The 25,507-nt window shown below is 41.4% G+C and overlaps 1 protein-coding gene across 8 annotated transcripts in view; it reads right to left on the reverse strand.

Moving 5' to 3' along the window:
* Positions 1-25,507, reverse strand: part of SPIRE1 (spire type actin nucleation factor 1) — a 209,256-nt gene that overhangs the window by 88,125 nt on the left and 95,624 nt on the right. The gene's annotated exons all lie outside the window — the stretch shown is intronic.

A 25,507-nucleotide genomic window follows, 5' to 3' on the forward strand; every position in this document is an offset into this window, starting at 1 on the left:
GAAGAACACAGGAAATAAAGCCAAAGATGTAGGATTTTGCCACTTTTACCACTAACCATTTGACTCAGGGAAAATTATTTATTTTAGTTAAATTATTTATTTTCTTATCTGTAAAATGGGTATCAATGATATCTACATCTCATGGGGTTTTGTTAAGACTAAATGCATTTGCTACATGTGGAAGTACTTAGTACATGACTTCTAACTCGCACTGAATAAATGTTATCTGCCCCCAGCTCACCCTTTTCCAATGTTTATCCAGTTAATATACAGACATGCATACATCTTTCCTTCCCTTTATTTCATTTGTAGCCATAGTCAGTGCTGTGTTGTTGGGTTTTTTTAAAGTTGTTTATTTGGTACCAAAGAAAAGGAAAAGACAGAAGTTTTGACGATGAGTTAAATACATGGAGTCACTGTCAGCATATATTATAGCCCTTAAAAGCACTCAAGCATTCAGTCAAAAAATCTCCACAAAATCTGAAATCTACCTTATCAAGTGAAATAATATTTTCTCAACACAAGTTTCAAAATGAATAAAAGGCTTATAAATTCTCAGCTTCTAATTTTTAAATAATACTGGGTTGTTTTTTTATAATATTTCTCATTGAAAATATGTAATATTTTCATTAGTTTTTAATGGTCTGACTGGAACTCTAACCACTATTTTCAAAGTTGTTTTGTGTGACAATGGATCTTCTGAGTTCCAAGTCAGCTGACTACTTTGGTCACCTCTTCTGGGGACCAAACCTCCCTCGACACCCCACCCCCATCCACCCATCTGTCCTGGAGAGGGTACCTGTTCTGTGTTTCCCTGGCAGAAGGTCCACATAGCCAGGGACACTCTCACTACAGGCAGGTACTACTTAGGGCAGGGATTTTACCTTTCAGTTCAATGTCAGCAGAGCCTGGCATTGTGATGTATGTGTAATAAAAACCTGTCGACTTGAACCTAGAGCAATCACTTTAACAATCAGAGCATTATAGCTGATATAATGAAAACCTTAGACATCAAGAAAAGTTAAATTATGTTCAGTACATTCTTTTTAAGGCTGAGAAGGATTTATTTATTTACTTACTTACTTATTTATTTGGCTATGCTAGGTCTTAGTTGCAGCACGCGGGATCTTTGTTGCCACGTGTGGGATATTTAGTTGCGGCACACGGGATCTTTCAGTTGTGGCATGCGAACTCTTAGTTGCAGCATGTGGGATCTAGTTCCCTGACCAGGGATCGAACCTGGGCCCCCTGCATTGGGAGCGCGGAGTCTTAGCCACTGGACCACCATGTAAGTCCCAAGGCCGAGAAGGTCTTAATGCAATTATTCTCGCATAGAAGTTACATTTAACTGAGAGTCTTACATGCTTGGATGAATCTAGCCATCTATATCCCTACCCCACCCACACCCGAGCTGAAAAAAAGAATCCACAGTAAATACCAACACCAATGATGGCTTCCGACCTTAGCAAGGACCCCAGAGCTGCCCAGCAAGCTTCATCCCCTTCCCCACTCAGGACTTTACCTCAAGGGGCTGTCTGTTCTTCAACTCTGCAGACCTCCAACACCCCTTCTGCCTCTCTGGGTCTGAGCTGATAACTCTCCTTCATACTCCACTGCAAAGTGAAAGTCCCTAGATGAAAATGCACTCATTTTCCCACCTTCAAACCCACAATATGATAGGCATCTACACTTACTATGCCCTTCCTTCCTTTCACAGTGGAGGAAGTGTCTCTCTTCCTATCAAAGGTCAATCCCACTCTCCCTGAACCTCTCATGCCCCTCCAGCCACAATCCCGTTTCTGTGCTCCCTTTTCCAGCAAAGCTTCTCATAAGGGGCCATCTTACATACACTGTCTCTCTTTTCTCTCCTTCTATTCATTGTTTAAGCCATTCCAGTCTGGCATCTTATCTTCTGAAGCCCCTGAAACCACAGGTAAAATCACAAACAATCTCTATATGCCAAAACTATTGAACAACTCTGTCCTCATCCCAAATGGCTGTTCAGTGGCATCAGACACAACTGACAACAGTCTTCTGTTCTAAGGACTCTGGACTTCTGATTTCCTCTCAACTCAGCAGCTCCTCCTCCTCAGTCTGCCTGTAGGTATCTTCTCCTGCAGCTGCATAAATGATGGAGTTCCTCAGAGTTCACGCATTCTACTCTCTTCCACAGTCTCTTGCAAAGTACTTTTATCCATTACCAGTTCTACAAATATGATATGTGCTCTGCTGTTTCCTTAACTTATATTTCTAGCTCAGAGAAACTTGTTGCCTAGGTAGCTGAAAGAGCCTAACTGGTCTTCCTTTCCCCAGTATCTCTTCATTTCTATTCATTGTATACAGTGATGCAGGATTAATCTTTCCAAAGTGGTTTCAAACTATTTAACCTAGCAGTGACTAAATCTATATCAGTCAGGATTAACCAAATGTGTATTAGGTCAGGGCTCTCTAGAGAGAACCAATAGGATGTATATATTGATACAGAAAGCGATTTACCATAAGGAATTGGCTCATGCAGTCACGGAGACCAATAAGTCCCAAATCTGCAGGGTGAGTTAGGAGGCTGGAGACCCAGGAGAGTCGATGGAATGGTTCCCAGTCCAAAGGCCAGCAAGCTTAAACCCAGGAAGAGCCAATATTTCAATTTGACTCCGAAGGCAGGAAAAAAGCCAGTGTTCCAGTCCAAAAGCCATCAGGAAAAATTTTCTCTCTTACTCACAGGAAGTCAGCTTTTTGTTCTATTCAGGCCTTCAACAGATAGGATGAGGCCCATCCACATTAGGAAGGACAATCTGCTTTGCTCAGTCTACTGATTTAAATGTTAATCTCATTCAAAAACACCTTCATGGAAACACCTAGAATAATGCTTGTTCAAATATCTGGGCAGCCCATGACTCAGTCAAGTTGACACATAAAACTAATTCCTTGTCAACTTGGCAATCATAAAGGTCTCCTTAAACCTTCATCACCAAAAGAAGACAATAACAAGGTCACAATTCCATCTAACATGACACAACTCTCTCGCATACAACCAAAAATCACTAACCCCTTCACAAGAGGATCAAAATCCTTGAGTGTTTTTTACTCTTCTCCTTTGATATCCCACAACTTTAAATGTAAAAGTTAATAATACCTAAGTATGATGTATAAAATCAATACATCTTATGTTACATAATAAAGGGATCAGAGAGGGAAGAAAACAGAGATACTTGAGATACACATACATACATACTCAAAAGAAATAAGGAGGAAATACTCATGACAATTGCAGTCCTCGGGTCTGTAACTGGTCATGTGGTCATAGATGGTATTTATAACCACCTTCTTCCAGTATCCATTCCACATTCCCTTTGCCTTTAGTAAGCACCTCAGCCGGTCGTGGTTCTTTCCTCGGTGGTGTGACATAAACCTTCATTCCTGCCATGAGTAGTCCTGACTGGATTGGGTTGTGGTTCTCCCCTGATTTTAATCACAAGGCATGGTAATTCTAAGAGACAGCTTAAGGGCTCTCCTGTATTCCAGACATACTCTTCCTTAGCTCCACTGAGGAGGAACAGCCCAATCTCCCCTTGGGAATCAGGGCCAGTCACCCCAGACAGCATGGTAACTCCTTCTTTGCCTGCTGATTCACAGGAATGAGGAACCCGAAGTGGACGAGAAGCAGTCTTAACTTCCAATTCAATGGACTCATTGTTGTGTCTCCTAATGGAATTAAGACCTTCAGGCCAGCAAAGCAGAGGCAGAGCAGGAAGCAAAAATGTCGCTGTGGGTCACTAGGGGCAATGGTGAGTGGTGGCCCTCCCATTTCTACCCCTTGATTCCTGACTTTGAGAAAAACAGCACCATATATTGGAGAACCCTGCCCCAGACCTGCAAGGGACTGCCACCTAGCTGTCACTGTAACAGAGTCTTTCAAAAGGCCATTCCACCATTCTATCACGACTGCTGCTTCAGGACGGCGGGGAACAGAGTAAGACCAGTGAATTCCATGGGCAGGGGCCCACTGCCATGCTTCATTTGCTGTGAAGAGAGTTCCTTGATCAGAAGCAATGCTGTGTGGACTCCATGATGGCAATCTGTAAGTCCATGGATGGGAGTTTCGGAAGAAGCACTGCATGAGGGAAGGTAAGTCCATACCCAGAGTAAATGTGTCTTCCAGGAAGGACAGAATACTGCCCCTTCCATGATGGAAGTGGTCCAACGTAATCAACCTGCCACCAGGTAGCTGGCTGGTCACCCTGGGGAATGATGCCATACTGGGGACTCAGTGCTGGTGTCTGCTGCTTCAGACTGGGCACTCAGTGGTGGCCATAGCCAGGTTAGCCTTGGGTGAGTGGAAATCCATGTGTAACGCCCACCCCTGCCCCTGTAGCCATGTTCATGAGCCCACTGGGTGATGACAGGGGTGGCTGGGTGGTGTCCATACAACGGGTCAGCCTATCCACTTGAATATTGAAATCCTCCTCTGCTGAGGTCTCTCTTTGGTGAGCATTCACATGGGACACACATATCTTCATGTTTTTTGCCCGTTCAGGGAGGTCTATCCACATACCTCTCCCCAAATTTCCTTGTCGCCAACTTTCCAGTCATGTTCTTTCCAAGTCCCTGACCATCAAGTCACAGCCCAGGGATCGGTGTACAGTTGTACTTCTGACCATTTCTCTTTCAAGGAACAACCAGGTGTACTGCTGGAAGTTCTGCCCACCAGGAGGGCTTCTGCTCACCGCTGTCCTTCGGGGGTGCCCCAGAGACGGGCGGCAGTGCTGCAGCTGGTGCCCGCAGGCCAGGCAGAACCGTCTGTCTATCTGGCCTGAGTTTTCCCTTCCTCAGTCAACTGACTGTGGGCAACGCCCCATGAGGCCACAGGCAGGGACTGAAACAGAGAAGATAGTGTGTGTCGGGGGGCAAGGACTCCACTCAAAACTAGCAGTTTTCTGGTCACTTGGTCAATGGGCTGGAGTAGCACTCAAGTGAGGAATATGTTGCCCTTCTTTAAAGTCCAAAGAGGCCACCAGGCATTGTGCCTCTTTTTTGGTTGCAGGAGGGGCCTTGGAAGGGTTATCTTGACATGCTCCACACCACCGGACCCCTAGAAATTTCACTGAGGCAGACGGCCCCTGAATTTTTGTCAGATTTATTTCCCACCCTCTGACACACAAATGTCTTGCCAGTAAGTTTGGCATACTTGCTACTTCTCGCTCACTAGATCCAATCAGCATAATGTCAGGAATAACAGGCGAGTGTGGTATCTTGTGGAAGAGAAAGGCAATCACGACCCTTGTGAACTAAATTATGACACAGGGCTGGAGAGCTGATACACCCCTGAGGTAGGTCAGTGAAGGTGCAGTGCTGGCCTTGCCAGATGAAAGCAAACTGCTTCTAGTGGTCTTTACTGACAGGTACGGTGAGAAAGGCATTTGTCAGGTCAATAGCTGTATACTAGGTGCCAGGGGATGTGTAAGTTGCCCAAGCAATGAAGCCATATCTGGTACAGCAGCTGCAACTGGAGCCACCACCTGGTTAAACTTACAATAATCTAATGTCATTCTCCAAGATCCATCTGTCTTCTGCACAAGCCAAATAGGCAGGTTGAATGGAGCTGTGGTGGGAGTCAGCATGCCTGCATCTTTCAAGTCCTGGATGGTAACACTAATCTCCGCAGTCCCTCCAGGAATGCGGCGTTGTTGCTTTTGGTGTACTACTTTCCTAGGTAGAGGCCACTCTGCTAGCTTCTACTTGGTCTTGCCCACATACCAGCCCTTACTTCACAGGTCAGGGAACCAGACCTGTGAGGATGTCTATGCACTCCAGAACTGAAGAGATGACTGGGGAAATAACCAGATTCAGGATGGGTTCAGGAGCGCACTGGCCTCACTGTGAGATAGATCTGAACTAAAACTCTAGTGATCATCCGACCTCCATAAGCGCTGTTCTAACTGCTACACTGCGGTCACATTTTGAGTCTCCTAGAATCGGTGTCAGTTCAGAGCCAGTGTCCAGTAGTCCCCAAAAGGTCTGCTTGTTTCCTCTTCTCCAATGCTCAGTTACCCTGGTAAAAGGCTGTAGGTCCCTTTGGGGAAGGCTGGGAGAAAGATGAACAATGTAGATATCTGGCAGCATATTGGGGTCCTCTCCCCAAGGGGACCTCGTCTCTCCCTCATTCAAAGGATTCTGGGCCTGTAAACGGCTCAAGTCTGGGAATTGATTGAGAAGCCATGACTCTCAGTTTTTATGATTCAAAAGTTAGATTTCTGTTCACTTAACCTAGAACTTTTCTGTTTATACCTATCTAGTGAGAATTTAGTGGGCTTCCTTCCTATGTCACTTCTAAGAACACCATGATCAAGTAGCTAATGCCGTAGGTCTCTGGGAGTCCGAGTATTCTAAATGCCGCTTTAAAAAATAAATAAATAAATGCTGCTTTGACTCTGCAGTGTATTATGGTGACCACACCCACCGTGCATTGTGGGTGTGGCTAAGTGCTACCACCGCAGGATCCAGTTATTCCCATTGCCTTAAGGTTTCCCAATTCAGTGACTGCAGTCCCCCCTCTGTAAGATCTAACCTACAAAGAAGGATGATCATAAAGCTCTTCAAGGGTACCAGGGCCCCCCTCATAAATTTATTTCTCACAATCATGGTAAAAGCTGTGTCTTCTAGACATTCCCAGGGTGGGTGAGTAGATCTTAAATGACAAATCCACTCATAACTTTTTTCTCATCTTGCTATAACTTTTCAACCTAATTTTCTTTTATTATCACTCATGAGCGCTGTTATCCGAATATACTAATTTCTTATTCTTTCCTTTAAATGCTCTACACTTTGTCCCTATGCTAGTATTCAGCATCATTCCTACTTTCTACATGGTCTTTCCCCTGTATTTTTTTTTTTAATTATAGGATTGATTCCCAGTCCCATGTTTTGTTTTTTTGTTTATTTATTTATTTATGGCTGTGTTGGGTCTTCGTTTCTGTGCGAGGGCTTTCTTTAGTTGCGGCAAGCGGGGGCCACTCTTCATTGCGGTGCGCGGGCCTCTCACTATCGCAGCCTCTCTTGTTGCGGAGCACAGGCTCCAGACGCGCAGGCTCAGTAATTGTGGCTCACGGGCCTAGTTGCTCCGCGGCATGTGGGATCTTCCCAGACCAGGGCTCGAACCCGTGTCGCCTGCATTGGCAGGCAGATTCTCAACCATTGCGCCACCAGGGAAGCCCTCCCCTGTATTTTTGTATGTTCAAATCCTACTCATTTTTCCATCCCCCTACTCAAAGCAATCTCCTCCATGGAAGACTCGTTAACCCTGATTTTACCATCACATCACAGTTTCTACCTACCCTTTTTTCCTAGATGAAAACAGTAATTTTTTCTTCAGACTAGCCATGACATTGACTTACACCCTTATGTGCTTACGTTTCACTTTTTAAACCTGGATTACAGTTAATTATGTATATATCTTAATCCAACAAGACTAAGCTGCTTGATGGCAAAATCTTTTATGATTCATCTTTATATCTTAACATTATTTTATAAACAACAAAGACTCAATAGTTAATAAATGAATTAACCAAAATATAAATTCCTTCCACGCTTATGGAAGTGGACATGTATGGCTGACAGCTGGAAACAGATTTTATGGACAGAAGCCATGCCACCTAGTGGCATCCCAGCCCCAAACAGCTCTGAAACATCTTGGAGGGTCTCCTAGCTGAAGGATAAACTATGTCCAACCTGGTTTCAATGTCCCAAACCTATTCACCATTCCTGATTTAAACCTGAGCCATGCGGCAGTCCTATATTTAACCCAAGCTCTTAGAAATATAGCATAAGAAGGCTGGGCATTATTAGACTGACATGTACACCAGCTGACTCACCACTTTCACGGACTAAGGGAACCTCTAGCCTTTTGTTAGAGAAGCATATACCTAGTTCTTCACACACAGTCTTGAGCTGGGGATAAAGGGTGACCACCCAAAAAATAACTGAAACATAACAGTACCTGGACATACCAGCTTGCCTAAATATATACTTATTTACACTAATTTTAGAAGCTCATTTTTCAAAACTTGTGGAAATGTTAAGAAAATCCAAGAGAAAGAGCAGTGTCAGATCTGAAATATTAATCTGAGTCACCAGACTCCAAACAGCTGGAAAATCATCGGTCATGTCCTGTCACAGTGGCACCTCTAACATTCATTAAAGTGAGCAGGAAGTGCAGTATAAAACCTTAACGTTAAATGGAACAAGTGAAGCACAGAAAGCTGTGGTTTTTAAGCCTAACTGATTGACAAAGGGTGGGAGAAGAATGTATTAAATAAACCACACATTCCAAAATTTAAGGTTGCTAGGTCATGCCTAATTACCTCTCAGCTAGTGACAGGCGGCTATGAAGCCCATGGCTCCGGGGTAACAAGACACAGGAATGGAATTGCCTGGTCCCTGGCCTCAGACCCAGCCGTGCCGTCCCGAGGGCAGCCTCACACAGGACAGCAGCCCACGCGCTAACACCATGCTCCGTGCGACCACCCAAGGTTAGTTACAAGCCCACCAAACCCATATCCCATCTTCCTCTGACCACACCACCCTTCATCTGGCCCCTCTTCATGTTGACTTGTACTTCCTAAAAATATTTGAGTCTGTATCTGTCTCCTTTACTAAAATGTAAACTTCTCTAGGACAGGGGTCAAGTATGATTCTTCCTGGTATTTGTTACAATGCCTAGCACTTTGCTTTACAGAGTATATGCTTTAAAATCTTTGTTAAACGTGTAAACTGCAGTAGCACAAAAGCCTTTAATGCCATATCTGATGAAATGGGAATGACCCATATCAAGGGTGTCAAGCACAGCACCTGGCACTTGAGCTGACACCAACAAACAATAGCTGCTCTTGCTGTCACCTTCCTGCCTCACTGCCAACAAACACCCCCCGCCGCCAGCCTAAAAATTAAAACAAAAAGTTTCTTCATCTCTTCAAGTCCCCTTGCCAATTAGACAAATGGGACTTCCTTATATCTGTATAGCATTTTATTAAGCATGTTTTCCTTTATTCGTCACAATCCTGTTAAGTAGACATTATCCACATTTTAAAGATGAGGGAACTGAGCTTGAAAGAGGGTCAATAAATTGCTAATCGTCAGACAGTTAACAAGTAACAAAGCCAGCGGGGACTCCAACCTGGCCTTGTTACGTATGAAATTCCATACCCAGAATTCTACTATACCACAAAGCTGCACATGTGAACATCTCCTAGTCTGCCAATGTTTGTCTAAAATGTGGCATCCAGAATTAAATCCTATTCCATGTGCAGTACAATCATCAGAGAATACACCAAATGAGCACCTTCCTCATTGTACACCACATGCTTCTATAAATACACCCTGTCTGCTATTCCGATTTCTGGTCAACTCATTAAATTGCTAACACCCTGGGTTTACAGTCAACCACAGTAGCCAAGTCAGGACCACCACATATTAGTTAAACATCTTTCTCTCTTAAACTGCGTTTGTAAAGATTTTTTTTTTAAGACATGGTAAAGGGTTTTACATTTTTCTCAAATCTATTTTATCCTATTTATTTTGACCAATCATTTTAGCTTAGGAAAATCACTTAAAATCTAGAGTCCACCATCTAATTCATTATCTATCACTCCTAAACTTACAAAACCTACCAATTTGGGTATGCCTTCTGAGGCTTCAGAAAAGTGATTTAAATATTAAATAGGAGAGTTCCAACCAAGAAGACCTTCAGAAAACCAGAGACATTTTTCCCATGCTGACATCGATTACAATCTACCTTTGTAAATACTGACCTGACACTTATCCATCTTGCTCACAAAAATACTATAAAAGACTTACTAAAATTTCCTGTTGCACTCTCTAAATACTAACTGTGGTACACTCATATCTAGTAAAACTTATCCCCCAAAAGCCTAGTTTTCTATTAGTTAATCTAGCTAATGTCCAGTGTACTCAGCACCCTTCCCTTCACTCATTAATTCAGTCAACAGATATTTACTAAGAATTAAGTGTATGTGGCGATGAAGGAATAGATGAGGTCTCTGGCCTTCAAAAAGCTTTTGTTCTAGGGAAAACAGATAATAAATAAGACAAATGATTGTGCTATACATTATAATAAAAAAAAGGAAGGGTGTCATGAGAGCATAATTTAATAGGGAGCCCTAATCTAGTCTGAAGATCAGGGAAGCCTTCATTAAGAAAATAAATTTTAGGACTTCCCTGGTGATGCAGTGGTTGAGAATCCGCCTCCCAATGCAGGGGACACGGGTTCGATAACTGGTCTGGGAAGATCCCACATGCCGCGGAGCAACTAAGCCCGTGCGCCACAACTACTGAGCCTGCGCTCTAGAGCCCGTGAGCCACAACTACTGAGCCCACGAGCTGCAACTACTGAAGCCCGAGCACCTATAGCCCATGCTCCACAACAAGAGAAGCCACTGCAATGAGAAGCCCATGCACCACAACGAAGAGTAGCCCCCGCTCGCCACAACTAGAGAAAGCCGTGCAGCAACAAAGACTTAACGCAGCCAATAAATAAAGAAAGAGAGAGAGGAAGGAAGGGAGGGAGGGAGGGAGGAAGGGAGAGAGGAAGGGAGGGAGGAAGGGAGAGAGGAAGGGAGGGAGGAAGGAAGGAAATAAATTTTAAACTGAAACCTGAAAGGTAAGTAGAGTTAACCAGGATCAGAGGGGGTTAGAAAAGAATTCCAAAGAGAGGAAACAGTGAGTATGAAGGCCTAGAGGTCAGGAAGAACATGGAAGAAAAAAAAAACTCCTAATGACAAGAGGAAGGGCTAGGATGAGGCTAGAGAGGTGGGGAAGGGCGATTCACACACCACACAGGTCCTCAAAGGCTATCTGAAGGATCTGAGTCGTCATCAAGTAAAAGCCAGGGCAGGTCCCTGAAGTGTTTTGGGGAATGGGACAATATGATCATATTTTTATTTTTAAAAGATATCATGCCACAGTAATCAAGACAGGGTGGTACTGGCAAAAGAACAGACAAAGAGATCAATGGAACAGAATACAGGGCCCAAAACAGACTTACAAAAATATAGCCAACTGACCATTGACAAAGGAGCAAAGGCAATTTAAAAGGATAGTCCTTGTTGGTGGGAATGTACATTGATACAGCCACTATGGAGAACAGTATGGAGGTTCCTTAAAAAACTAAAAATAGAACTACCATACGACCCAGCAATCCCACTACTGGGCATATACCCTGAGAAAACCATAATTCAAAAAGAGTCACGTACCACAATGTTCATTGCAGCTCTATTTACAATAGCCAGGACATGGAAGCAACCTAAGTGTCCATCGACAGATGAATGGATAAAGGAGATGTGGCACATATATACAATGGAAGATTACTCAGCCAGAAAAAGAAAGGAAATTGAGTTATTGTAGTGAGGTGGATGGACCTAGAGTCTGTCATACAGAGTGAAGTAAGTCAGAAAGAGAAAAACAAATACTGTATGCTAACACATATATATGGAATCTTAAAAAAAAAGGTCATGAAGAACCTAGGGGCAGAAGGGGAATAAAGACGCAGACCTACTAGAGAACGGACTTGAGGACACAGGGAGGGGAAGGGTAAGCTGGGACAAAGTGAGAGAGTAGCATGTACATACATACACTACCAAATGTAAAACCGGTAGCTAGTGGGAAGCAGCCGCATAGCACAGGGAGATAAGCTCGGTGCTTTGTGACCACCTAGAGGGGTGGGATAGGGAGGGTGGGAGGGAGAGAGACACAAGAGGGAAGAGATATGGGGATATATGTATATGTATAGCTGCTTCACTATGTTATAAAGCAGAAACTAACACGCCATTGTAAAGTAATTATACTCCAATAAAGATGTTTAAAAATAAATAAATAAAATAAAAGGGTAGTCTTTTCTTCAAATGGTGCTGGAGCAGCTGGACATCCACATGCAAAAATATGAGTCTAGATTCAGGCTTTACACCTTACACAAAATTAACTCAAAAGACATCACAAACCTAAAAGTAAACTACAAAACTCTAAAACTAAAAGATAACGTAGGAGAAAATCTAGATGAGTTTGGGTTTGGTGATTTTTTAAAGATACAATGCATGACCCATGAAAGAGAAAATTGGTAAGCTGGACTTCATTATAATTAACAAATTCTGCTCCATGAAAGGCACTGTTCAGAGAATGAAACAACAAGCCACAGCTAGAAGAAAATATTTGCCAGATACATGTCTGATAATGGACTGGTATCCAAAATATACAAAGAATTCTTAAAACTCAAGAAGAAAATAATCCTGGGAGTTCCCTGGAGGCCTAGTGGTTAGGATTCTGGGCTTTCACTGCCATGGCCTGGGTTTAATCCCTGGTCGAGGAACTGAGATCCCGCATGCCGCACGGTGTGGTCAAAAAATAAATAAATAAAAATTACCCGGGTCTTCCCTGGTAGCGCAGTGGTTAAGAATCTGCCTGCCAATGCAGGGGACACAGATTCGAGCCCTGGTCTGGGAAGGTCCCACATGCCGCAGAGTGACTAAGCCCATGCACCACAACTACTGAGCCTGCGCTCCACAGCCCGCAAGCCACAACTACTGAAGCCCGCACGCCTAGAGCCCGTGCTCCACAACAAGAGAAGCCACCACAATGAGAAGCCCGCGCACCGCAACGAAGAGTAGCCCCCACTCGCCGCAACTAGAGAAAGCCTGTGCACAGCAACGAAGACCAACACAGCCAAAAATAAATTAAATAAATTTTTTTAAAAAACGCTTTAAAAAAATTATCCAATTACAAAATGCGCAAGTAATCAGAACAGATACCTCACCAAACAAGATACACAGATGGCAAAGAGCATATGAAATGATGCTCAAGATCATATGTCATCATAACTCGTACCAATGTTTTCTTAGGTGAGTCTCCCAAGGCAATATAAATAAAAGCAAAAATGAACAAATGGGACCTAATCAAACTTAAAAGCTTTTGTACAGCAAAGGACATCATAAACGAAACAAAAAGCAGCCTATGGACTAGGAGAAAATATTTGCAAATGATGCAACTGACAAGGGCTTAATACAATCCAAAATACATGAACAGCTCATACAACTCAACAACAAAAAAACTTACAACCCAATAGAAAAATGGGCAGAAGACCTACATAGACATTTCTCCAAAAAAGACACACAGATGGCCAACAGGTACATGAAAAGATGCTCAACACTGCTAATTATTAGAGAAAAGCAAATCTAAACTACGAGGTACCACCACACGCTGGTCAGATGGCCATCATTAAAAAGACTGCAAATAACAAATTCTGGAGAGGGTGTGCAGAAAAGGAAACCCTCCTACACTGTTAGTGGGAATGTAAGTTGGTGCAGCCACTATGAAAAACAGTATGGAGGTTCCTCAAAAAGCTCAAAATAGAGTTGCCATGTGATCCAGCAATCCCACTCCTGGGCATATATCTGGACAAAACTATAATTCAAAAAGATACATACACCCCAAGGTTCATAGCAGCACTATTCACAATAGCCAAGACATGGAAACAACCTAAATGTCCATCAACAGATGAATGGATAAAGAAGATATGATACACTCAATGGAATACTACTCAGCCATAAAAAAGAATGAAGTAATGCCATTTGCAGCAACATGGATGGACTTAGAGATTACCACACTAAGTAAAGTAAGTCAGAAAGAGAAAGACAACTACCATATGACATCACTTATATGTGGAATCTGAAACATGACACAAATGAACCTATCTATGAAACAGAAACAGACTCACAAAGAGTACAGACTTGTGGTTGCCAAGGGGGAGGGAGGGAAGGATGGATTGGGAGTTTGGTGTTAGCAAATGCAAACTATTACATATAGAATGGAAATACAACAAGGTCCTACTGTATATCACAGGGAACTATCAATATAGTCAATATCCTATGATAAACCATAATGGAAAAGAATATAAAAAAGAATGTTAAAAAAAATCATATTTCATCAGGCAGTTGCAAATTAAAACAATGAGATCCCACTATAAGCCTACTAGAATGGCTAAAATCCAAAACAGTGTATCATCAAATGCTGATGAGAATGTGGGGGAACAGGAACTCTCATTAATGGCTGGTGGGAATACAAAATGGTTCAGCCACTGTGGAAGACATTTTGGCAGTTTCTCACACAACTGAACATGCTCTTATCATCAAGCAACTGCACTCCTTGGTATTTACCCAAATAAGTTGAAAACTCATGTCCACACAAATGTTTAGATTAACTTTATTCGTAACTGCAAAAACTTGGAAGCAACCAAGATGTTCTTCAATAGGTGAATGGATAAACTACGGTAAATCCATACAATGGACTATTATTATTCAAAGAAAAAGAAATGAGCTCTCAAACTACAAAGACATGGAGGAAACTTAAAAGTAGATTGCCAAGTGAAAGAAGCCAATCTGAAAAGGCTAAATTCTAACTATATGACATTCTGGGAAAGGCAAAACTATGGAGAAAGTAAAAAGATCAGTGGCTGCTAAGGGTTGGGGTCGGGGGTGGGAAGAGATGAAATGGTGGAGCACAGGTGTTTCTGAGGCAGTGAGACTGCTCTATATAATACAGTAATGAGGGACATGTCATATTTATGAGTCACAACCCATAGAATGTACAACACAAAGAATGAACCCTAATATAAACTATGGATTTTAGTTAATAATAGTAATAATAATAATAATGTACCAATATTGATTAGTCAATTGTAACAAATGTACCACACCAATACAAGATGTAAATAATCAGGGAAACTGGAGGAGGAGAGGGATATATAGGAACTCTGTACGTTCCAACCAATTTTTCTGTTAACGTAAAACTGCCCTAAAAGATATAAAGTCTATTAATTAAAATTTTAAAAAACACAGTATGTGAGTCTGCGCGTCTGGAGCCCGTGCTCCGCAACAAGAGAGGCCATGACAGTGAGAGGCCCGCGCACCGCGATGAAGAGTGGCCCCCGCTTGCCGCAACTAGAGAAAGCCCTCGCACAGAAACGAAGACCCAACACAGCCAAAAATAAATAAATAAATAAAATTAAAAAAAAAAAAAAATGACTGCTCATTGACAATGCACCTCGTCATCCAAGAGCTCTGACGGAGATGTACAATGAGATGAATGATGTTTTCATGCCTGCTAACACAACATCCATTCTGCAGCCCATGGATCAAGGAGTAATTTTGACTTTCAAGTCTTATTATTTAAGAAATACATTTTGTAAGGCTATAGTTGCCATAGATAGTGATTCCTCTGATGGATCTGGGCAAAGTCAGTTGAAAACCTCTGGAAAGGATTCACCATTCTAGATGCCATTAAGAACATTCATGAGTCATGGGAAGAGGACAAAATAGCAAAGTTAACAGGAGTTTGGAAAAAGCTGACTCCAACCCTCATGGATGACTTTAAGGGGTTTAAGACTTCAGTGGAGGAAATAACTGCAGATGTAGTAGAAAAAGCAAGAGAAGTAGAATTAGAAGGGGAACCATAAGATGTGACTGAATTGCTGCAATCTCATGATAAAACTTTAACGGATGAAGAGTTGCTTCTCATGGATGAGCAAAGAGAAGTGTTTTTTTGTGAGGGAATCTACTCCTGGTAAAGATGCTGTGAAGACTATTGAAATGACAACAGAGGATTTACACAAACTTAGTTGATAAAGCAGCACAGGGTTTGAGAGGATTGACTCCAATTTTGAAACTTCTGAAGTAAAATGCCATCAAACAACATTACATGCTGCAGAGAAATCGTTCCTTAAAGAAAGATTCGATCGAAGGGGCAAACTTCATTGCTGTCTTATTTTAAGAAATTGCCAGCTACCCCAGCCCTCAGCAAACAACACCCTGGATCAGTCAGCAGCCATCAACTCGAGGCAAGACTCTCCTCCAGCACAAAGATTCGCTGAAGGCTCAGATGATGGTTAGCATTTTTTTTAGCAATAAAGTATTATTTAACTAAGGTAAAAAAAAAAAAAAAAAAAAACAGTATGGCTTAAAAAATATAGTATTAGAGAATGGATCCAAAATGGGCTAGAGCAGCTGTGGGAAGATTAGCTAGGGGACAACTGCAGTAGTGTCCAGCTTAGGGATGATGGCTTCTTGGGCCAGGGTGATAAGAGTGGGTAGAAAGGAAATGGTGAGGATTTGAAGAGCTTTTAGGTGGGGTGGAATAGGACTGGGCAATGCAATAAATGGAGGGAAAAGGAACCAAAGTGATTCCTGGGTTTCTAGCTTGAGGTAGTACAGAGAGTGGTACCATTTACTAACATGGAAAACTGGAGGCAAAAGAGTTTCTGAGAGAAAGGTAAGTTCAGACACCTATGAGAAACACAGTCACAGGTGTTAGATAGGCAGCTATGTGGACTGCGAAGAGCCTGTGAGCTGGGGTCATGAAGTGGGATTCCTTGGCAAATAACTGGTCCATGAACTCATGAGAGTGTATGAGACAACCCCCGGAGAAAAACTACCCAAGAGATGGAGAACCAAACACTTAATGACTGGCCAGAGGACTAGACTGTAAAGGAGCAAGAGTATTGAGGAAGGGAGGGAAGGAGGAAATCAAAAGACTGATATCACAAAAATCAAAGAGAGAAAATACTTCAAGAAGGAGGTCATGGTCCTGTGCGTTGAATGTGGATTAGAGGTAAGAAGAGGCCTAGGACACAGCTGCTGGATTTAGTGAGGCAGAGGTCACTGGTGACTTCAGCAAGGGCAGTCTGGGTGAGTAAACAGTGCCCTGTGTAAATAGTACACTCCAAAATTTTTATGAATAGGAAGGGAAATATATGGCAGCAGCTAGAGATGAAGACAGGGCAGAGGTAGGGCTTTTTTAATTACTTTATTTGAAGACTACAAATCTTAAGCATGTTTAAATGGTGATGGAAAGAAAATGGAAAGGAAAAAGCTGAAGATAATGAAAAGATAATGGATCAGAATTCCTGACAGTGACCTTTGTTTGGCAAATCAGACCTCCAAAAGAGGTTAGTCACTTTTCAAGAACAAAAATCTTTCCATGAAATTTAATATGCTTTTTTTCTTCTATTAAGTGGAAAAAAAAAAAAAAAGAGGTCCATTTACACATGCATGAGAGTTAGTCTTTTATTCAAAATTACTTCCTGAGCATTTTCTATGTGAATATCTGATAAATTCCTTAACATGCCATTTTAAGTATTTTACATTCTGAGCCCAGTGAACTTTTCTGTTCACAGCTCCACAAAGAGCCTGTCACTTCAGTCATTTTCCTTTTGCTGTACCTTTCTTTATTCATGTCATCCTCTGCCTATGGCATTTTTTGTCTGACAAATCCTACCTATACTCTTATCCCTCAGATCCCAGGGCAGTGTGATCTGCTCTGTGAGGCATTCCTAGTCACCCAGAGTTGATCATTTCCAACCTTGCACCTTTCCCTGCTCTGTTTATCCAACTTTTATCATAGTACATGTGACTATTAATTGCATCCAAAACTGCAGAATCATTCTTTTCAAGTGTATCTGGAATGTTCACCAAGACAAACCCTATGCTGTGAAAAAAAATAAAATAAGTCTCAATAAATTTCAAGATTGAAATATCAAAGATTATGTTTTCTGGCAATGGAATGAAATAAGAAATCAGCTAACAAAGTAACTGGAACATTCCTAAGTACTAAAAAATTAAATAGCACACTTCTAAACCCTTGGGTCAAAGAAGAAATCTCAAAGGAAGTTTTAAAATATTTAATGATAATGAAAACATATACAGAAATTTGTGGGATGCAACTAAAGCAGTTCTTAGAAATTGATAGCTTCAGATGAATAGACAAACTCCCTGGAAGACACAACTTATCAAAATTTGCAAGATCCCAACACTAAAAACTATAAAGCATTGCTAAAAGAAATCAAAGATCTAAGTAAGCAGAGAAATACACCAAGTTCATGGATTGAAACACTAAATATTGTTACAATGTCAGTTCTTTCAAATTGATGAAAAAGTCAATGCAATCCCAATCAAAACTCTACTAGGACTTTTGGAAAAAATGACAAACTAATTTAAAAATGCATGTAGAAATGCAAATGACCTAGAACAGCCAATTTTGGAAAAGAAGAACAAAGTTGGATGACTTACACTACCTGATATCAAGGCTTACAAAAAAGCTTCAGTAATCAAGCCTGTATGGTATTGGCATATGGAACAATAGAGAATCCATAATAAATCCTACACTATAAGAGCAACTGATTTTCAACAAAAATGCCAAAGTAATTCAAAGGGGGAAGGATATCATTTCAACAAACGGTGCTGGAACAACTAGGTATCCATATGGAAAATTAATAAACACAGACCCCTACATCATATCATACACAAAAATTATTTTTAAATGGATCATACATTAAAATGTAAAACCTAAATCTATTAAACTTCTAGCAAAAAAACACAAGAAAAAAATCTATATAACACTAGTAGTGTTTCATAGATTTTACATATTTTCTACATATATCATCATGTTGTCTTTGAGATAGGCAAATACTTCTTATACAAAACACAAAAAACATTCATCATAAAATGAGAAAATTAACAAATTAGATTTCATCAAAATTAAAAACTGTGCTCTTCAAAAGACAACAATAACAAAATGAAAAGGCAAGTCACAGACCGTGCAAAAATATCTATAATATAGAAGTATATACCTGACAAAAGACTTCAATCTAGTATACATTTTAAAATTCTTACGACTCAATAATAAGATAAATAATCCAATTAAAATGGGTAAAAGATTTAAACATAAACTTCACAAAAGAATATCCACAAATGGCCTATAAGCATGTGAATAAACGTTCTGCATCAACAGTCTTTGGGGAAATGCACATTAAAATGACTAGATCATAATTTACATCCTCTAGAATGGCTAGCACTAAAAGACTGACAAGTATTGGTAGAGATGTGAAACAACTTGAACTCTCATACACTGCTGCTGTAAATACAAAATGATACAACCACATCGTAAAACAGTTTGGCAGTGTCTCACAAAAGTTAAACATACATTTACCATATGACACACCAATTCCACTCCCAGTTATTTACCCAAGAGAAGCAAAAATATATGTCTGTCCACAAAAGACTCATACATAAATGCTCACAGAATCTTTATTTGCAATAGCCAAAAACTCGAAACAACCCAACTGTCAATCAGCAAATGAATGGATGAACACACTGCAACAGATCTACCCAGTGGACTACTACTCAGTCCTAATAGGAGCACACTATTAGTGCACGTAACAACACAGAGGAATCTCAAAAACACTCTGCTGAGCAAAACAGTGAACTCACAAGTACATTCTGCATGGTTACATTTATGTGAAATTGGGGCTGGGGGGATGGACTGCAGAGGGAACTTTCTGGGGCGATGAGATGATTGGGGTGGTGGTTACATGAGTGTACAAATTTGTTAAAACTCATCAAACGTGACATATAAAATATCTGCATTTTGTTAGCTTGGTCCAGTCACTTAATCTCTATGCATCTAAGCCTCTACAAGAGTAAACTTGAAGAAAAATCATTGAAGTCCTTTCCAATCCTGATTCCTACAAGAACAGGAAAACTGCAGAATTGGAATACTAAAAGAAAATACAAAGGCTGTAACTATGTGGAGGTTTGCTTACGGAAATGCCACAGTTGAAGAATCAGAGGTTAATTGGACTTTTTTTCTAAGTAGCCCTTTGAGTAAATTGTACTTTAACAGGAGTAAAGTAAAATGACAGCAACTGCGGTCTCTGAAAACCCTAACCGTCATAATGGGAACTTACCTGGACTGTTTTGTGGGGTCATTCAATTCTGGAACTGATTCCCAACTTAAGAAACAACAACAAAAAATCCCCCCAAAACTCAGACCCTAAGGACTTTTTAGGAGAGGGAAAAAAAACGTACATACAAAAACATGTCAAGGACAATCAAATCTGAACAAGGCTAAGACCAAACCAGGAATTTTCCACTCTTGAGAGGAAAACATTTACATACACACATACAATGACTAGTAATAAAACTTACTCTTAGGGGCTTCCCTGGTGGCGCAGTGGTTGAGAGTCTGCCTGTCAATGCAGGGGATGTGGGTTCGAGCCCTGGTCTGGGAGGATCCCACATGCCATGGAGCAACTGGGCCCATGAGCCACAACTGCTGAACCTGCACGTCTGGAGCCTGTGCTCCGAGACAAGAGAGGCCACGATGGTGAGAGGCCCGCATGACGCGATGAAGAGTGGCCCCCGCTCGCCGCAACTAGAGAAAGCCCTCGCACAGAAATGAAGACCCAACACAGCCAAAAAAATAAAATAAAAATTTAAAAAAAAAAAACAAAAAAACTTACTTTTAAATGATTAGGGCTATACATACAATGAAATATTGTTTAGACTTAAAAAGGAATGAAATTCTGATATATGCTGCACCACGGATGATCCTTAATGAAATAAACCAGACACAAAAATACAAATATTATATAAATCCACTTATATGAAATATCTAGACTAGAGAAATTCATAGAAACACAAAGTAGATTAGAGGTCAGCAGGGAACTGGGGGAGGGGCAGGGAGTACTGTTTAATGAGCACAGAGTTGTGTTTTTTTTAAATAAATTTATTTATTTATTTTATTTATTTATTTTTGGCTGCGTTGGGTCTTCATTGCTGCGTGTGAGCTTTCTCTAGTTGCAGCGAGCGGGGGCTACTCTTCATTGCAGTGCTCAGGCTTCTCGTGGTGGCTTCTCTTGTTGCGGAGCCTGGGGCTCTAGGCATGTGGGCTTCAGTAGTTGTGGCACACGGGCTCAGTAGTCGTGGCTCACGGGCTCTAGAGCACAGGATCAGTAGTTGTGGTGCACGGGCTTAGCTGCTCCACGGCATGTGGGATCTTCCCCGACCAGGGCTCGGGCCCATGTCCCCTGCAGTGGCAGGCGGATTCTTAACCACTGCGCCACCAGGGAAGTCTCAAGCACAGGGTTTCTATTCGGGATGATGAAAAAGTTTTGAAAAAGATAGCGGTGATAGTTGCACAACATTGTGAATGTAATTAATGCCACTGTACACTTAAAATTTTATGCTATGTGTATTTTTACCACAATAATAATAAAAAAAAATGATGGTGGCTGCTCAGTTTCTCAGGAAGTGCTATCACTGAGCAACACTCAGAAAGGTCTGATTCTTCTCACCTACAGGGGTTACTAAGGTCTCCAAAAAGAAATAAAGGGGCCAACTCACCTCTCTACTTGGACACCAGAACCCCTTTTGAGCCACAGTTCCACGCCACACCACCGTTCTGTTTAGAGCCCTGAGTGGAGGCTCTAGGTACCTGAATCATCAAGCCTTGGAAACCACCTCTCACCAACATTGGACACAGTTGACCAGGCCCTATTTTTTTTTAATTGTCTTCTCGTGATTCTACACTCTTCTATTTTTCTTCCCCTCTGGATTGATGACCGTGACAAGAACCTTTGATAGAGTGGGTCTCAGTGAAAACATGAGGAGAAGAAATGGTGACCGTGGTACAGGACATGAACAGCCCTTTCTGGCTATTTTTGAAATGATATTCTTAACAGGTACTTGGCACAGATGCAGCGAGGCAGATAGGGCGGTGGGAGAATGTGAAAGTTCTCTTCAGGTTGCGTCTATTTTCTTGAGTAAAAAAAGCAGAGCTGCAGCTGCGAGTGTTGGAGGGATGAAGGAAGAGAAAAGGTATGAAACAGTTCCCCAGCCATCAGGAAATGTGGTCTCTTTAAAAAGCCAAGTTTTATCATGACCCTCTCTTGCTAAAATCCTTCACTGCTTAAAAAAAACTGAAGGGCACTACATGAAAGAATCTCCCCGTAACTCCTGATCACATGTAGGAATGATTTCTTCAGTCAGAGAGAAAGTGGTGTGGGTGTGCCTAGGTGACAGGACACACACGCACAAGCCCGGCCGAGCCCCTGAGACTAAGTGTGGACAGGGTGGCCGTGCCTGCTCCAGAGTCACAGCGATATCTACCATGAGTGAGTGCAACGACTGAGAGCTATAAGTTTATTTCCATTTTATTCACAAATTCAATTTTAATTAGAAAGAACTGGACGATACGCAATGAGGACAGTGTCAGGGGTGAATCCACAGCTACACCATACATATGAGATGCTACGAATATTTGCCAATTACCAAATAAACAAGGTGATGCAAGTGAAATCCATAATAGTTAATGACATTATTAACATTAAAATCTATACATTCGAGGTGTCCTAGTTTTAATAGTAAAATAAGGCTTATTTATGCTTTTTTTCAAATAGCACATACTTGATTGCTTCATTTATGTTTAGGAAGTGAAGGTCTAGAGAACAAATCAAGCCTTTATTTCCTCAATGAAGTTCAGTTTAAAATTAGATTACACATATTTATTTTTCCTCATAACATGGCAATTTCCTAAGTTCTTTATACAACTAATTTTATTTTAAAAAGATTATAAAACATAGTAATGGCCCAAATGTCCATCACCTGATAAATGGATAAACAAAACGTGGTACAGTCACACAACAGACTATTATCCAGCCACAAAAAGGAATGAACCTTGAAAGCATTTATTACACTAAGTGAAAGAAGCCAGCTACAATAGGACACAGATTGTATGGTTCTATTTATATGAAATATCCAGGGACTTCCCTGATGGTGCAGTGGTTAAGAATCCGCCTACCAATGCAGGGGACATGGGTTCGATCCCTGGTCCAGGAAAATCCCACATGCTGCAGAACAACTAAGCCCGCGCGCCACGACTACTGAGCCCGTGCGCCACAACTACTGAGCCCGCATGCCACAACTACTGAAGCCTGTGCGCCTAGAGCCCATGCTCCACAACAAGAGAAGCCACCGCAATGAGAAGCCCACGCACCACGACAAAGAGTAGCCCCCGCTCGCCGCAACTAGAGAAAGCCCACGCGTAGCAACGAAGACCCAGCAAAGCCAAAAACTAAAAATAAAAATAAAAAAAGAAAGAAAAAGAAATATCCAGAATTGGCAAATCTATCAAGACAAAAAGTAGATTACTGGTTGCCAAGGGCCAGGGGCATTGGGGGGAATGAGGAATAAATGCTAATGGGTGCAAGAATTATTTTTGGGGTGAAGAAAATGTTCTAAAATTGATCATGGTGATGATTGCACAACTCTGTGAATATACTAAAAACCACTGAACTATACACTTTAAATGGGCAAATTGTATGCCATGTGAATTGTATCTCAATAAAGCTGTAGGGACTTACCTGGTGGCACAGTGGTTAAGAATCCACCTGCCAATGCAGGGGACATGGGTTCGATTCCCTGCTCCAGGAAGATCCCACATGCTGCGGAGCAACTAAGCCCGTGCGCCACAACTACTGAGCCAGCGCTCTAGAGCCCGCTCACCACAACTACTGAAGCCTGTGTGCCTAGAGCCTGTGTTCTGCAACAAAGAGAAGCCACTGCAATGAGAAGCCCATGCACTGCAACGAGAGCAGCCCCCGCTCGCCACAACTAGAAAAAGCCCACATGCAGCAACGAAGACCCAACACAGCCAAACATTAAATAAATAAATAAATGAAATAAAATAAAATAAAGTTTGAGGCGATCTGAACCACAGGAAGAACTGCAAACTCCTCGGGTATGCAAGGCCCCTCAGACCAGACTCTGCTCACCTCTCTAGCTTTCTCCCCCCAATTCTCTGGCCCAGTCACACTCCAACAGCTTTACTCACAGTGCCTCATGCCTCTGGGTCTCTGTGCATGTTGGTCCTATGTGGACCACTCCACAACCTAACAAACACATACATCCTTCTTTATTTACCATCAGTTCAACATGGCGTTTGGGAGTTACAACCATAAAAAGCTGGAGAAAAAGGAACTTGCCCTGAAATCCATCTCCTTCCACAGAATTACCAAATATGAATCATGACCTCTTTTCCAAAAACATTACTTACCATAAAGGAAAATGAATCCCATTTACTAGGTTCCTATTAAACTGGCTACTGTGTTAAGATATATACCCTAACTCACTTAACCCCTAGAAACAGATGAGGTAATAGATTGAGGAAAGTTAAGTAACTTGTTCAAGGCCAGAGCAGGAATCTGAACTTAAGTCGAGATAATTACGAACCACATGATCTTTCTACTATACCAACTTGCTCTCCCAAAGTTGCTTCTTATATACAATGATGAGGAAAGCTCCTTGGATTTCTGGGACTCAGAACATTAATGCAGTTGAAATATCAGTCAAAAAAACCTAGAATAAATCCCAACATTAATGGAATGATGTGGTGTCATACAGAAAGAACTGAAATCTAAGTACGATATTAAAAAATAGTATTTTTAATATTGCAAAAGAAATAGAGGTAAGAAATGGAAAAAGGCTAAGAACCACAGGATGGTTTGTCTAAAATTGTAGCTTAGAGTACAGATATGATGACAGAGTCCACTGGAGTCAATCGGTATAGATAAAAATGGGCAGCATACTTTATTCTAAACTGCAGCACTGCCTAGTAGGACTTTTTGGGTGACAACATGGTCTATATTGGTGCTGCCCAATACTATAATCACTAGCCACACTTGAAACGTAGCCAGTATGACTGAGAAGCCAAAATTTTAAGTTTATTTCATTTTAATTAATTTAAACTTAAAAACACAGGAGGGTAGTGGCTGCCATTCTGGACAATGCAGGTCTAGAGAAAGGAAAACAATGCCTTCTAGTGAGTCTACGCACAGGCTAGAGACAACAGAAAGAGCACGGTATAATCACCAGAAAGGCCCAAAGTTTGAAAGTTGGGGAGCATTTTACAGCCCAGAGACCCAAAGGGTAATAAAGACAGGTAGTGCCTAAAAGACACTAACATTTAACTGTCTTACGGATGTTGCACAACAAAGGGACCAAGTCTTGTTATAAGCATCAGCTGATGAAGTTTATGTGAAAGCACTATATAAATGTAAGATAAATGTATATAAATTTTTACCATCAGGATAGACCTGGAGAGGACAGAAATTCACTTTTCTTTTTTCCAGGTGACTCTTCTATTTATCCTCAAGGGCAGGGGTTATGTTTTATTAGGTCTCTCTCCTGCGCCTAGCACAATACCATGCACATGGCAGGTACTCCATAAACGTCTAATGAACTACTAAAGTGAGCAACTCTTTACTGAGTTTCCAAGCCAAGGATGACAGACAAGAATTCAAGAATAACCCACAGGTGAGCCCAGGAATCCCTGAAAATGGGGACCATGTCCCATGTCATCAAAAATAATCCTGACAGGACTTCGCTGGTGGCCCAGTGGGTAAGACTCCGTGGCTCCCAATGCAGGGGGCTCAGGTTCAATTCCCTGGTCAGGGAACTAAATCCCGCATGCATGCTGCAAATAAGACCTGGTGCAGCATGAATGAATGAATGAATAAATAAATAAATATTTTTTAAAAAGAAAAACCCATCCTAAAATTTTAAATGTCAGGATTATTATTATTAATTTTTAAGTAAACAATCCTATGTTAGTCATT

Source organism: Balaenoptera physalus, assembly GCF_965194825.1.
Source record: "Balaenoptera physalus genome assembly, chromosome: 12".
Lineage (NCBI taxonomy): Eukaryota > Metazoa > Chordata > Mammalia > Artiodactyla > Balaenopteridae > Balaenoptera > Balaenoptera physalus.